Source organism: Diceros bicornis, chromosome 34 (assembly GCF_020826845.1).
Source record: "Diceros bicornis minor isolate mBicDic1 chromosome 34, mDicBic1.mat.cur, whole genome shotgun sequence".
NCBI lineage: Eukaryota > Metazoa > Chordata > Mammalia > Perissodactyla > Rhinocerotidae > Diceros > Diceros bicornis.
The window spans coordinates 35,560,434-35,575,854 of record NC_080773.1 but is presented as its reverse complement, the minus strand read 5'-3'; the positions used below and the strand labels follow the sequence as shown (position 1 = coordinate 35,575,854).

Genomic DNA, 15,421 nt, shown 5'->3' with positions numbered 1-15,421 from the left:
GTAAATTTTCCGATGTTTATTGAGGCTAGAGTTACAGCTATAGGATTTCCCACATTCACTGTACTCATAAAGCCTTTCCCCAGTGTGCACTGATTGGTGGTGAACGAGTTGAAGCTTTCTAAGAAAGGCCTTTCCACATGCACTGCAGTGATAAGGCCTTTCTCCAGTGGATTTTCTGATGCTCAACAAGCATGTGTTTGAAGAAGGCCTTCCCACATTCACTGCACTGAAAACGCCTTTTTCTACTGTGAACTGATGTTTAACGAAACTGGAGTTGCATGTAAGGAGGTTTCTGCATTTACTGTACTCATACGTCTTTCTCCAGTATGAATTCTCTGATGTTTAATGCGATTGGAGGTGCATGTAAAGACCTTCCCGCAGTCACTGCATTCATAAGGCCTTTCTACAGTGTGAATTCTCTGATGTGTACTGAGGTTGGAGATGTACCTACTTTGCACTTTCTACACTCATAAGGCCTTTCTCCAGCATGAATTCTGCGATGATTAATGAGACTGAATTAGTCTGTGAACTTTCCCGTATTTGTTGCAATCATAAGACTGTTATTGACTGTGTATTATCTTATGCTGATGGAGTATGGACTTTGTAGTGAAGGCCTTTCTCCAGTGTGAATTCTCTGACGTGTAGTTAGGTTTAGAGATGAACCTAAAGAATTTCCCACATTCTCTGCACTCGGATGGCCTTTCTCCAGTGTGAATTCTCTGATGTGCAATGAGACTGGAGTCTCATGCAAAGACTTTCCCACATTCACTGCACTACCACTGTGATGTTTAATGAGACTGGAGTTGTGCCTAAATAAGTAGCCACATTGGATACACTTAAAAACCTTTTTTTTAGTGTGATTTCTCTGATGTTTAATGAGGTCAGAGTTGTGCCAAAAAATGTGCCATTTTCGCTGCATTCATAAGGTCCATCTCCAGTGTGAACTTTCTGGTGCCCACAAGCGTTTGTCTGCAGCTGAAGGCCTTTCCATAGTGCACTTGTAACCATTCTGTCCACTGTAAAAGGCCTCCCCACGGTTGGTGTCCCTAGGTGGCTTCCCCTCACTGTGAGGGGCCGGGGGCTGGAAAAGGACTGTGCCAGTTGGGAAGCCCTTCCAACCTTCCATGCATGTCAAGTTCCATCCTATCAGGTGAACTCCATGGTCCGTGACAAATGAAGTGTTCTGACTGTCGTTTATGGAATATTTATCTCTAGTCTGCTTCTTTGGATGCTGGTGCAGGCTTGTCCCATAAGCACACAGCCCTTGATTAGGGGATGTTCCGTCGAGCTCAGCCAGGTGCAAAATGTCTTTCAAGAGTGTACGACAAGCATCAATGGCTGGGCCTTTTAGGTGGATGGACTTGGCTCTGGAGTCCTGACCTGTGACACTCTCATGGAAACACCTTGCTCAAAAGGTGCCTCTTCATCCTGGGCTCCATGCCAACAACCTGTAAGCAGAGAGATGCTAGTGAAGTGCCTGTTGACTTTGGTGGCAGGAGGCAGCCGCACTAATGAGTGTCAGACAATCCATGCATAAGTCCATGGGATTGGTGCTTGACAATGAGGACTAGAGCCAGTGAGAGGAAGGCTTTCTGTGCAGAGCTGGGCCTGGGAAGCTCACATGAAGGGAGGGACATAAGGAAGGGGTACAGTGCGGGAGGAGAGACAGGGTCCCTAACTCACTCTTCTGCAAACAGCTTTCAACAAGGCCATGGCTGCTGGTGACTGGTAAGCAGTGAGGAGAGATGTTCAGATGCAGAAATGTCTGATTGTGACACACAGCTGGTGCTCAAGGACTATTTAAGGATATGCACACACCTCTCAACACTCTCAGTGTAAGTCAAATGTTGGAGAGCCCTGCAAAGGGAGCAGTGGAAGCCAATGGGTGAGAGGCAGAAGTCAGATAGCTGTGTCTCTTGAGGAGAGGCAGGGACAGAAGTCAGAGTAGAAATGACAATGGGGAAGAAAAGGTGGAAGTAAGATGTGGCCACCATCCCTGGCATCATGCAATGGTGTGCTCAGGACAGGCTCCCAGCGTGATGTGAACTCAGCGCTGACCTCACATCCTTTCCCAGCTCCCAGGCATCAGCCCAGGACCTTGTGAGTTTCTCCTGCCATTGTTCTCCTGCAAGTGCACCACCCTGTCAGGCACCAGGGAGTGGCCACCAGGCACCCAGAGTGACCCACCCCATGACATCCCACATTCTAAATTACTTCAGATGTCTTTAAAAAAACAACCCTGTGGTCTCTAGAAGTAGTGACTAGGTCAGTGCCTGAAATTACTGGCACAAGCTGGTCCCAAGAACTGTCAGCAAGAGGGAGGATGAAGGTCTGGGACACAGAGATTCCAAACACTGGGACAGAATTATTAGATCAGAGACAAGCTGGTGGGATCTCTCAGATAAACTTCAAGATTTTTGACTCCTGAGCTCTGTCTTACAAGCTCTTCAGTGCAGCAGAGATGGGGCTCCTTGGAGAGAGTGGGTATAGTACACACAGTCCAGCCCTGGCATGCCAGCAAACCAGGAAAAACAGTGGTACATATGGTCTCGTGGTGGGAAGGACAAGGCTGCCCCTGGAAAAGGAGAAGAGAGCCCAGCCCAGCATACTGGGGTGAGTGTGAGGGCCTTACCTATGGAGGACAAATGTGCAACGATCTCCAGCATCACATGACGGTACAGGCGTCTCTGAGCCTCACCAAGGAGGTCCCACTCCTCCTGGGAGAAATATATGGCCATGTCCTCAACGACCACACAGCCCTCTCAAAATTGGGACAGTTCAGTCCATGAGTAGCTTCTTGTTCTGTGCTTGCTTGAATATATATTTATCTAATTGCCATCCATTAACTACAGAGCCAAGTGCCAGGTCTTGAGGGCCTTCCATTCACTCTCCTCCTCACCTACACATCACTCTTTGGACTGCACCTCTCTCATGTCTCCAGCCCCTCTATTGTCACAATGCTTTCTGGCCACCCAGGACCACACCACAGACATCTCCATGGCCTCTGAACATGGAAAACTGCAAATGGAATCTAGGTAGTGCATGGCAAATGCCACCAGCATCCTCTTCTGCCCCAATTCTGCCCTAGGACATCAAAGTCCCCTAGTACATGGGGCAGCCTCTAGCTCTGATTTGAAGGTCTCCCCACCTGGTCCTGCTTCTTGATTTAATGCAGTGACCCAAACCTATGTGAGGACCTCATGATTCTTGGCCCTCTCCCACTTCTGCATTGGACACATTGTCCCATAAGCAGTTAGGACCTTCCTCTCTCTAACTGAACTTCATTCAAAGCCCAGTTGCACTGACTCCCAACCACCACCCTCATCAGAGGCCTAGCAAAGTTCTAGCTCATCCCATTTCCCCTCGAATTCATCTAGCAGCCTGAATTAAATAATCTAGCCTCCACCAAGTGTTACCACAACACAGTGGTGAGTCAGAGGAGTAATGAGACCCACACTGACCTTACTGCCATCTTTACTGATGCAATAAGAGGCCTCAGCAAACACCTCACGACCCTTCTCCTCTAGAAGCCCTTTCTGACTCCTCCATCCTCCCTCTCACATGCACACCACCTCACGACCACTGCACTTGTTCATACGCCTTTGTGATGCCCACCACCTCTGACCAGGTGCCCAAGTGAGAGACCTACTCCTTGCTCTACTTTAACCAAGGTCCTACTTCAACCATCTCATTGATGGAACAGCCATCCTTACAAACAGGCCAAAAATCTTGGGGCCTCCCTGACTCCCCCTCTTCCATCCCACCTCCCAGGCTCCCTCACTCACATCATAAAATGTGGTCAGTTCTAGTTTCAAAACACATTCAAAGCCCAAACTCTCCTCCCACCTCCACAGCCACCACTCTTGTCCAGCACCCACCAACACTCATCTGCACCCTGGCAGTAGCTTCCTCCCAGATTTCTTTCCTCCACCCTCACCCCTACAGTCTCTCTTCACCCCGACATTCTCTCCTCCACTTGAGCCAGACAGCCTGTTCAAATTTGGATCAGATCACACTTCTCTGCTCCTTACCAACCCTCACTCCCATCATACCCCACACTAGAGGCCTAAGACCTGAGGCTGTCATTCCAGGCCTGATCCCTGTGCCCTCCCACCATCCCACGCCAGCTCCGTATTCCCAGAAGAAACAAGAGAGACTTGTAGTTTCCTGAACATTCCAGCTCAGTCTCACATGCAAACATTTGAACTGTCTGGATCCTGTGCCCAGGACTCCCTGTCACATGTTATCCCAACAGCTGTCAGAAATGGGAACAGCTCCATATAACCTGGGACTGAGTTCAGGACCCTGCGCCTGGTGAAATCACACTGTCTTCTGACCCAACAGTAGGAGAAAGAGAGGTGAAGGGTCTCGGAGCATCATCACTCTCTATAACAGGATGTCAAAAACGCAGGGGTGAGAAGTGAGGTGAGTGAAGGCCTGGGACACCCTCTACTCACCTGTGCAGGGTCCATAAGGATTTCTGCCACTGACGTGGGACCCTGTGGGTAGAGGAAGGCCATGAGAAATGGGTAGTCACAGTAGGACCCTACAGGCTGAGCTGACCACCTCCCCTGCCCTGTCCTGGTACAAACTGATCTCAGGCTGATGGTCTAAGCTCAGCTCCTCAGACCTCGGTGCTGCTTCTTACTAGGTGTGTGCCTTTGAACAAGGACTTAACCTCCCTGAGACTCAGTGCCCTCATCTAAGATGAGGATAAGGATGGTTTCTACCTCATAGGGCTGATGTTGTTATCAAACCTCCATGATAGACACCACATATCTGCAATTACTGTCCATAGGATTAACGCTTTTGTATATGTTGTCAGTGCAAATAAAGTGATAGGATTTTGAAATTTTGGGTATTTTTCCTATTTTTTAAGGTTTAAGAGGATATGATATATACATAAAACTTTCCACAGTAAAGAAATACCTAGAACTAAAGTTCTTACCAATCATTAAGTCTTTGCTTAAGTTAATAAACACGCTCATTTCTAATTGCCTACCAATTCTACATATTTGGAGAAATATTGCTTAGCTGGTACTTAATTTAATAACTGTTTCATACGTTTTTAAGTTAATAAGGAAAAGCTGAGCAGGCAGGTCAAGCTACTATTCCTTTCAGCAACCGGCCTGCCTGCACCATAATCCCGAGGGGAGCCTGCAGAGAGGCCTCGACTGGACAGTGGGTCCTCTCCTACTCTCAAGGCTGGAGGTGGTGAGGCTGCACTGCCCTCATCTGGGACCCAGCTGCTCCAGAAGCCGGGCTAACCTTTCCCTTTGTCCACAGGGAGTGGCCTCAGGGTTTGCTCAGCCTACAGGGTGGAGAATCTAAACCACCTCACACCTCAGTCTCCATCTCAGGCCAATTCCTTACCCGTGTAGAACTTTCTTCCTAGAGACACAGGCCACAACCCTCACAGGGAAGGTTGCCTTGTTTCTAGAGGAAGCAGCAGGGATGCCCACCTCCCAATCCCTTGTCCTCCAAGTCTCAGCCCTCCTCTGCCTCAACACAGGGCCCATCAGAAATAACAGCCTTAAGACTCTCCCTTCTCAATCTGATCCCTAAGCCACGCCCTGGTCCAGCCCACACCCTCCTCCCTTTCACATTTCCAGCCCAGCCCTCTGCCCTGGTTTCCAAACCTTTATGTCCACCTACCCAAGTGATCTCTCCACCTTCTGACACCTCCATCTTGAGACCTCTCAGAATCACCATGTCCAAAATAGAACTCCTAATCTTGTCTGTGAAGCTCGCTCGCTGCACTGACTTTCCCATCTCCATTCTTTCAAATGTTCAGGCACAAATGAACTGGGGATGGTCCTCACTCCCTGCTTTTGCTCACTGCCCCACTGCACGCAGCAGGAAATCCCGTCGACCCCATCTTAGAGATCTATCCAAACCCTCCTCACATCCCTCCTCCACTGCCACGGCGCTGGGCCATTCCCTCCCATCCTTCTGCAGTCTGCTGCCCCGTCCTCCTCACCGGGTCCTCCACCCTGGGTTTCCCCTTTAAGCGCCTAACTCTGGGCACGTGCTCCCATTCTTCCCTCCCTTCACAGCCTTCCTCCGTAGGGGAGACTCCTCCTCACTCTCTGTTCCCTGGGGACAAGAAACCCCCAGGCAACCACGAGGCTGCAACTCAGGAGCACCTGGAGGCCTCAGCCCAGGCAGCCCTGAGGGAACTCCCACCAACCCTCAGCACACCAGCTCAAACGGGGACCACACACCTGCCTCCCCCAGTTCTGGACACAGAGGACGCGCCCCTCAATCCGGGCTTTAGCGCTCGGAGGCAGGAGTCCGGCAGGGGGAGGCCGGGGACGCAGCACCCACCTCAGGCGAGTTCATTGGCGGGACCAGCAGGAAAGGCGGGGCCAGAAGCAAGGCCACCACGTCCCCACCCGGCTCTGTTGAGGCTCACAGCCACCACTGCCCAGCGGGGACAACATCTCTTTTCCAACTTTCCAATCACTTCAATCCCTATCCCGGGTTCCGTACTCCCAGAACGTTTAAAACAAACTCAATTTTCTGACGTCAGCGTCACGGCAGAGTGAGCTTTCCCGTGAACTCTTCCCGAGACAAGATACAACAAAAGGAACAGTCACAGACCAACAACGGAATCCCAGACAGTGAAAAGCTAGATCGGAAAGATCCACACTGCCGCACATGTGAGAGTGGAACCTGCTGGGTCTCCGGAGGAAGTGGGGAGAGGTAAGGAGAACTCTTCTCCCTCCTCATCAGATCAGCGATCCCCGTCCCCATGGCTCCCAGAGAGGGGGGAGGGGAAGCCCTTGGCGGGGAAACAATAGCTCTTGGGGTCTCTCAGCCAGTGGGAAACTCCCACACAGAGGACTCAAAAGAGCCACAGGGCTACCATCAACATCTGAGCACCCCAGAGAGCAGATAAAGAGGGGTGAACGAGAAGCCCCCCACATCAGGGATCCAGAGGGCAAAAGAGAGAGCTCCCCCTCCCCCCAAACCGGCCCCTGCAGCTCAACGGACCAGACCAGAGCAAGCGATCCGCGGCAGACCAGACGAAGCGACCAGCGGCAGACCAGACCAAGCGATCTGCGGCAGACCAGATCAAACCACCAACCTGCGGACCGCAGCAGAAAAAAAAAAAAAAAAAAAAACAACTGCGGATTGCAGCAGAAAAACCGGGGCAGAGCGCAGGGGGCTTAGACTACACAGCCCTTTACCACCACACAGTGGCGGTGGGTGGAAATTGCAACCAGAGATTTCCAGGATGAGGAAAAACAAAACCAACACAGGAACCACAATGCAAAGATATAGGAAATCACCAGACCAGAAACAAAATGACAAGCACCCAGAAATCAACCCCGAAGACACAGAAATCCATAATCTAAATGACAGAGATTTCAAAATAGCTGTCATAAAAACACTCAATGAAATACGAGACAACACAGACAAACAATTCAATGAGATTAGGAGTTTCTTCACAAAAGAGATTGAAATCATAAAGAAAAACCAATCAGTGCTCATGGAGATGAAGAACATAATGGAGGAGATAAAGGAGAATCTGGAATCTTTAAAGAACAGAGCTGACCACATGGAGGAAAGAATTAGCACTTTAGAGGATAGGAATACAGATATACTCCAGATGGAAGAAGAGAGAGAACTAAGACTAAAAAGAAATGAAGAAAGACTCCGAGAAATATCTGACTCTATTAGAAAATGTAACATAAGAATTATAGGTATTCCTGAGGGAGAAGAGAGGGAAAGAGGAACAGAGAGCCTATTCAAGGAAATAATAGCTGAGAATTTCCCAAATCTGGGGAAGGAGCAGGAAATACCAGTAAGCGAAGCCAACAGGTCACCTAAATATATTAACAGACAAAGGCCCTCTCCACGACACCTAGTGGTAAGGCTAGCCAGGGTCAATGACAAAGAAACAATATTAAGGGCAGCTAGACAAAAACAAAAAATAACGTACAAAGGAACTCCCATCAAGCTCTCAGTGGATTTCTCAACAGAAACTTTACAGGCTAGAAGAGACTGGAATGATATATTCAAAATGCTGAAAGACAAAAACGTTCAGCCAAGAATACTCTATCCAGCAAAAATATCCTTCAAATATGATGGAGAAATAGTAACTTTCCCAGATAAACAAAAGCTAAGGGAGTTCATGGCCACGAGACCCCCACTACAAGAAATACTCAAGAAGGCCCTCAGGCCTGAAAAAAAGAAGAGAAAGGGAATACAAAGCTTGGAGCAAGGAGAACAATAGGTAGATAAACTCAGAAAAATAGTAGATCTTTACCGGAATAGGTTAGCAACCACTTAAATACTAAATTCAAAGATCAAAGGAAGAAACTCATCAAAAATAAATTTTACCTCATCACTGTCAACACACAGCCACAACGCAAGACAGAATAAGGTATAACAAGAAAAACTTAGAAGGGGAAGAGGAAAGTGATTGAATTGACTTAGTATAAGGAAATAGGAGGCCATCAGATAATGGACTATCTCATACACAAGATTTTTTACCCAAACCTCAAGGTAACCACTAAACAAATAATCAAAACAAAATCACATATGATAAACAAAGAGAAAACTAGAAGAGTCATAAGACAGAACAACCAAACTGAATTGGCAGTCCGAAACAAATGGGACAAGAAACAAAGGAAATGCAAAAGAACCAGAAAATAAGTGACAAAACAGCAACATTAGGCCCTCATATATCAATAATTACCCTAAATGTAAGTGGATTGACCTCTCCAATCAAAAGATACAGAGTGGCAGGATGGATTAAAAAGCAAGACCCAACAATATTCTGCCTTCAGGAAACACATCTTAGCACTAAAGACAAGCATAGGCTCAGAATGAAAGGATGGAAGACAATACTCCAAGCTAACGGCAAACAAAAGAAAGCAGGTGTTGCCATACTCATATCAGACAAAGTAGACTTCAAGATAAAACAGGTTAAGAAAGACAAAGAAGGGAAACATATAATGATAAAAGGGACACTCCATCAAGAAGACATATCATTTATAAATATATATGCACCCAACATAGGAGCACCAATGTACATAAAGCAACTATTAACAAACCTAAAAGGAGACATCAACAACAACACAATAATAGTAGGGGATCTTAACACCCCACTTACATCAATGGATAGATCATCCATACAAAAAGTCAATAAAGAAATAGTGGACTTAAATGAAAAACGGGACGAGATGGAGCTAGTAGACATATACAAAGCACTCCATCCAAAAACAGATGACTACACATTCTTCTCAAGTGCGCATGGAACATTCTCTAGGATAGACCATATGTTGGGAAACAAAGCAAGCCTCAATAAATTTAAGAAGATTGAAATCATAACAAGCATCTTTTCAGACCATAAGGCTATGAAAACTGGAAATTAACCATGAAAAAAAAACTGGGAAAGTGACAAAAATGTGGAGATCAAACAACATGCTACTGAACAACCAATGGATCATTGATGAAATTAAAGGAGAAATAAAAACTATCTGGAAACAAACAAAAATGATAATATGTCATATCAAACCATATGGGATGCAGCAAAAGCGGTCCTGAGAGGGAAACTCATAGCGATACAAGCCCACCTTAACAAACAAGAAAAAGCCCTAATAGGCAACCTTAAATTACACCTAACAGAACTAGAAAAAGAAGAACAAACAAAGCCCAAAGCCAGCAGAAGGAGAGAAATAATAAAAATCAGAGCAGAAATAAATGAAATTGAGACCAAAAAAACAGTAGAAAGGATTAATGAAACAAAGAGTTGGTTCTTCGAGAAGATAAACAAAATAGACAAACCCTTATCCAGGCTTACTAAGAAAAAAAGAGAAAAGGCTCAAGTAAATAAAATTAGAAATGAAAGAGAAGAAATTACAACAGATACCATGGAAATACAGAGGATTATAAGAGACTACTATGAGAAATTATATGCCAACAAATTGGACAATCTAGAAGAAATGGATAAATTCTTAGACTTATACAACCTCCCAAAACTGAACCAAGAAGAAATGGAGAATCTGAATAGACCAATAACAAGTAAAGAGATTGAAATAGTAATCAAAAACCTCCCTCCCAAAAAATAAAAGTCCAGGACCAGATGGCTTCTCCGGTGAATTTTACCAAACATTCAAAGAATATTTAATACCCATCCTTCTCAAACTATTCCAAAAAATAGAAGGAGATGGAACACTTCCTAAATCATTCTACGAGGCCAACATCACCCTGATACCAAAGCCAGACAAAGACAATACAAAGAAAGAAAATTACAGGCCAATATCGCTGATGAACATTGATGCAAAAATCCTCAACAAAATATTGGCAAACCGAATACAACAATACATTAAAAAGATCATACACCATGATCAAGTGGGATTTATACCAGTGATGCAGGGATGGTTCAACATCTGCAAATCAATCAACGTGATACATCACATCAACAAAACAAAGAATAAAAACCACATGATTATCTCAATAGACACAGAGAAGGCATCTGACAAGATACAACATCCATTTATGATAAAAACTCTCAACAAAATGGGAATAGAAGGAAAGCACCTCAACGTAATAAAGACTATTTACGACAAACCCACAGCCAACACCATACTCAATGGGGAAAGACTGAAAGCCATTCCTCTGAGAACAGGAACGAGGCAGGGTTGCCCACTCTCACCACTCTTGTTCAACATAGTACTGGAGGTTTTGGCCAGAGCAATTAGGCAAGAAAAAGGAATAAAAGGAATCCAAATAGGTAACGAAGAAGTGAAACTCTCACTATTTGCAGGTGATTGTATATATAGAAATTTTTGTATATATAGAAATTTGCACATGATTGTATATATAGAAAACCCTAAAGACTCTGTTGGAAAACTATCAGAAACAATCAACAACTACAGCAAAGTTGCAGGGTACAAAATCAACCTACAAAAATCAGTTGCATTTCTGTATGCTAATAATGAACTAACAGAAAGAGAGCTCAAAAAGATAATACCATTTACAATTGCATCAAAAAGAATAAAATACCTAGGAATAAATCTTACCAAGGAGGTGAAGGACCTATACAACGAGAACTACAAGACATTATTGAAAGAAATCCATGATGACATAAAGAAATGGAAAGATATCCCATGCACGTGGGTTGGAAGAATAAACATAGTTAAAATGTCTATATTACCTAAAGCATTCTACAGATTCAATGCAATCCCAATCAGAATCCCAATGACATTCTTCACAGAAATAGAAAAAAGAATACTAAAATTTATACGGGGCAACAAAAGACCCCAAATAGCTAAAGAAATCCTAAGAAAAAAGAACAAAGCAGGAGGCATCACCATCCCTGACTTCAAAACATACTACAAAGCAATAGTAATCAAAACAGCATGGTACTGGTACAAAAACAGACACACAGATCAATGGAACAGAATTGAAAGCCCAGAAATAAAACCACACATATACGGACAGCTAATTTTCGACAAAGGTGCTAAGAACATGCAATGGAGAAAGGAAAGTCTCTTCAATAAATGGTGTTGGGAAAACTGGACAGCCACATGCAAAAGAATGAAAGTGGACCATCTGCTATCGCCATTCACAAAAATTAACTCAAAATGGATCAAAGACCTGAAGGTGAGACCTGAAACCATAAAACTCACAGAAGAAAGTATAGGCAACACACTATTTGACATTGGTTTTAAAGGAATCTTTTCGGATGACATGCCTACCCAGACTAGGGAAACTAAAGAAAAAATAAACAAGTGGGACTTTACCAGATTAAAGAGCTTTTATAAGACAAATGAAACCAGAATCAAGATGAACAGACAACCAACCAGCTGGGAGAGAATATTTGCAAAACATACATCTGACAAGGGGTTGATCTCCATAATATATAAAGAACTCACACAACTGAACAACAAAAAAACAAACAACCCGATCAAAAAATGGGCACAGGAAATGAACAGACACTTCTCCAAGGAAGATATACAGATGGCCAATAGGCACAGGAAAAGATGTTCAACATCACTAATCATCAGGGAAATGAAATCAAAACAACACTAAGATACCACCTCACCCCCGTTAGAATGGCTATAATCACCAAGACAAAAAACAACAAGTGTTGGAGAGGATGTGGAGAAACAGGAACCCTCATACACAGCTGGTGGGAATGCAAACTGGTGCAGCCTCTATGGAAAACGGTATGGAGATTCCTCAAAGAATTAAAAATAGAGATGCTCTATGATCCAGCCATCCCACTACAGGGAATCTATCCAACGAACCTGAAATCAACAATCCAAAGAGGCTTATGCATCCCTATGTTCATTGCAGCATTATTCACCATAGCCAAGAAGTGGAAGCAACCTAAGTGTCCCTCGTCTGACGACTGGATTAAGAAAATGTGGTATATATATACAATGGAATACTACTCAGCCATAAAAAAGACAAAATCGTCCCATGGGCAACAACATGGATGGGCCTGGAGCGTATTATGTTAAGTGAAATAAGCCAGAAAGAGAAAGACAAACACTGTATGATCTCACTCATATGTGGAATATAAACCAACACATGGACAGAGAAAACTGTAGTGTGGTTACCAGGGGCAGTGGGGGTTGGGGGTGAGCACAAGGGCTGAAGGGAGTCATATATATGGTGATGGACAAACAAAAATGCGCAACCCAAAATTTCACAATGTTAAAAACCATCAAAACATCAATAATAAAAAAAAAAACCCAAAAGCGCCTACGGCGCGCGACACCAAGAGGATGCCGCGGGAAGTCCCGCCCAGACGTAATGCGCACGCACAGAATTGTCTGTATGCTAAGCCCTCACTGGCTTAGTTGGTCTTTGCGCACGCGCTGCAGCGCCATCCAGGTAATGTAGTTTCCTCGCCATTACCCGCGCTGTCTCAGAATGTAGGTGGTTCCTGACTTTGGGGATAAAGGCCAAGCCTCAATGTGAGGGGCTCTGGGAAATGGAGTTGCGGCGCTCCAACCTGGGAGGGGCTGCACTGGGTCTTAAAGGAGCTGTTCCAGATTTCCTTGGAATGCAGTCTAGAATGTCACAGAAATGTTGACAGACCTACTCTTTCAAATTGTATGAATTGGAGCATGTTTTCAAAGGGTACATATCCAAAGGGACACTGGAACTGATATCGGCTCAAGACAAGGTTGACATAAGGGAAGCCATATTGTAGAAAAGAAAAACTATTGTAACTTTGAACGACCTCTGACAAACTAACCCAGCTGGATACGCACCCTCCAGGAGCTCTAACTGCTATGTAGATTTTACAACCCCTGCTTGTGCATGTACCTCCCAGCTGCGATAAGATGATAATTTCGTTTTTTCGAGTTCCTTAGGAATGTCATGACCCCTAAACAGAAAATCTATGCTGATAGCCATCATCAGTGAAAACTGAAAGATCTAGTGTGGCACTCCCAGTCTGTAACACCAGAAGGTCAACATTCCTTACCCCCTCCCCAATAACACAATGGCCTATATAACTACTGTAAGATTTCATGCCCCATTAAGATGGTTCTTTTGGACATGAGTAGGCCATCTTCCTTCTTGCTGGCAAGTTGTAATAAACAAGTCCTTTTTCTCCTACCACCTTGCCTCTTGACTATTGGCATGTCTTGCAGCGAGCAGAAGGCCCCACGTTGGGTGGTAACAAAACCATAATGTCACTTGGTGTCCACTCATCCCAGTCAGTTATCTTGTTGTTTGTCAAATACATGTAGACTTAAGATTTCGAGTCATTTTTATAGTCTTCAGTAGCTTCAGTCAGGGACAATGAGAGAATTCAGCCATGGCCATGACAGGGAAGTTGGAGGAGAGATGGTGATGCTGTGCCTCCTTCCTACTGAAAACATCTTTCATTCCTGTTAATCAATAATAGTGTCCTAAAGTAGCAAACAATATTGTTACTCAGATAATATTACTGTATATCTGAACTATTTTTCTCTTCTTTTAAGAATCTGAAAGCTCTCTGAAAAGAACTACTTATCACATGACATTCCTGCCATGACAGTGTGTCCTATTGTAATAGACCACATGGGCAAAAGGGGCATCTTTTCCCTGAGATAAAGATTTGGGAATCCATGATCTCATCTCCGTGTTTGGAAATGATATATCATTGCCCCTGTAACTGCTGCAACAGTATCAGCACAGGCAATTGAGATTATCTCTGGAAAACACTTGCAAGATTGAAATTACCAAAAGCTATTAACAATGATTAGTTTTCAAAGACATTTGGTACAAATAGTTATAGAGAAAAATATCTGTGATGGGTAAAAAAATGTTAAGATCTCAGGGGAGATTAAGTGAGAGGCAATGAAGTTGGAGAAGTCAGAGAATGAAGCTGAATGAAAAGGCCATTTTTTGGCTCAAGTCCAAGGGTCTGAACTAGTATCAACCATTAGAGATAACTTCGCATTAGTATATATGCTCTGAAAGTGAGCCCATCAACAAGGCCTCACCCAAGTAATTAAGCTTCTGAAAGTTGGTTTCTAGACCCAAGCTTCTAAGATTCAGCCATTTAGTGATCAATCCCAAGTTCTGAAATATAGCCAATCAGTAACAACCCCAGCCTCCTAGGAAGCAGCCAATCAGCAAGTGCCTCTCTCCAGTGACTGGCTTCTGAAAGTCAACAGTTCTCTCTCCAGTGACTGGCTTCTGACAGTCAACAGGAGGGGCCACACTAACACACCTGAAATTCCATGAGTCTTCAACATTCCAGCTTCAGAAAGTCCACCTATCCCTGAATGTCAGACTTCCAAAAAGCTTGTATAAGAGCAGCACCTGCTTTGAGGACAATGCTGACAACTATGGCTCTCCTTCTCAGGCAAAAAGAGAGTTCACCTTTTTTTGCATCAGATTTCAGGTTCAACTGACTGTTAGTTCACAATTTGCAATGCTTTCCTCAGCCAATTCTGTTTATGATTATTTAGGAGTTCAGATTCGTAAATGACACAAACTGACTCAGATGTAAGGTTGGAAAATGCAAGATTTTTGATTCTTGTGGAGATTGATGTTATCTACTTATCGTGTATATTGAAGAACAAAATACCAAAATGCATGTGTAAATTTGTGGTGAATTGTCTGAAGAGTCGGCATTATTAGATGAAGAAAAAATCCTTTTAAAGGTCTTTGTGTGGTATGCAATTCTTCACTCAATATTGAAAATGTTGGGTAGTCAGATATAAACCAGCATATACTGAGTTAAATGTAAGAAATGTATCATTTCCTCAACTATTAGCAAAGAAAATGATTAAAATAATATTTTTAAGAGAAATTTGACGAAGATAAAAATCTAATCACAGCAGAAATTGTAATGGCCTTCCACGCTGTATATCCTTAGTCCTCCAGCTCACAATGCTACTGTTGAGCCTGTGTCTCATTAAGAAATGTTCAGTGGACAAAGGAACAAAATGGATGT

The 15,421-nt window shown here is 44.1% G+C and overlaps 1 protein-coding gene and 1 long non-coding RNA gene across 2 annotated transcripts in view; both read right to left on the bottom strand.

The window, feature by feature from the left end:
• LOC131397497 (zinc finger protein 548-like) overlaps positions 1–15,421 on the bottom strand; it is a 55,501-nt gene that overhangs the window by 16,881 nt on the left and 23,199 nt on the right. The gene's annotated exons all lie outside the window — the stretch shown is intronic.
• LOC131397501 (uncharacterized) lies at positions 1,429–6,341 on the bottom strand. The gene is made up of 3 exons (XR_009216776.1): positions 6,328–6,341; positions 4,458–4,499; positions 1,429–1,448 (listed from the first exon to the last, which is right to left on the bottom strand). It is a non-coding gene; the product is annotated as an uncharacterized LOC131397501 (long non-coding RNA).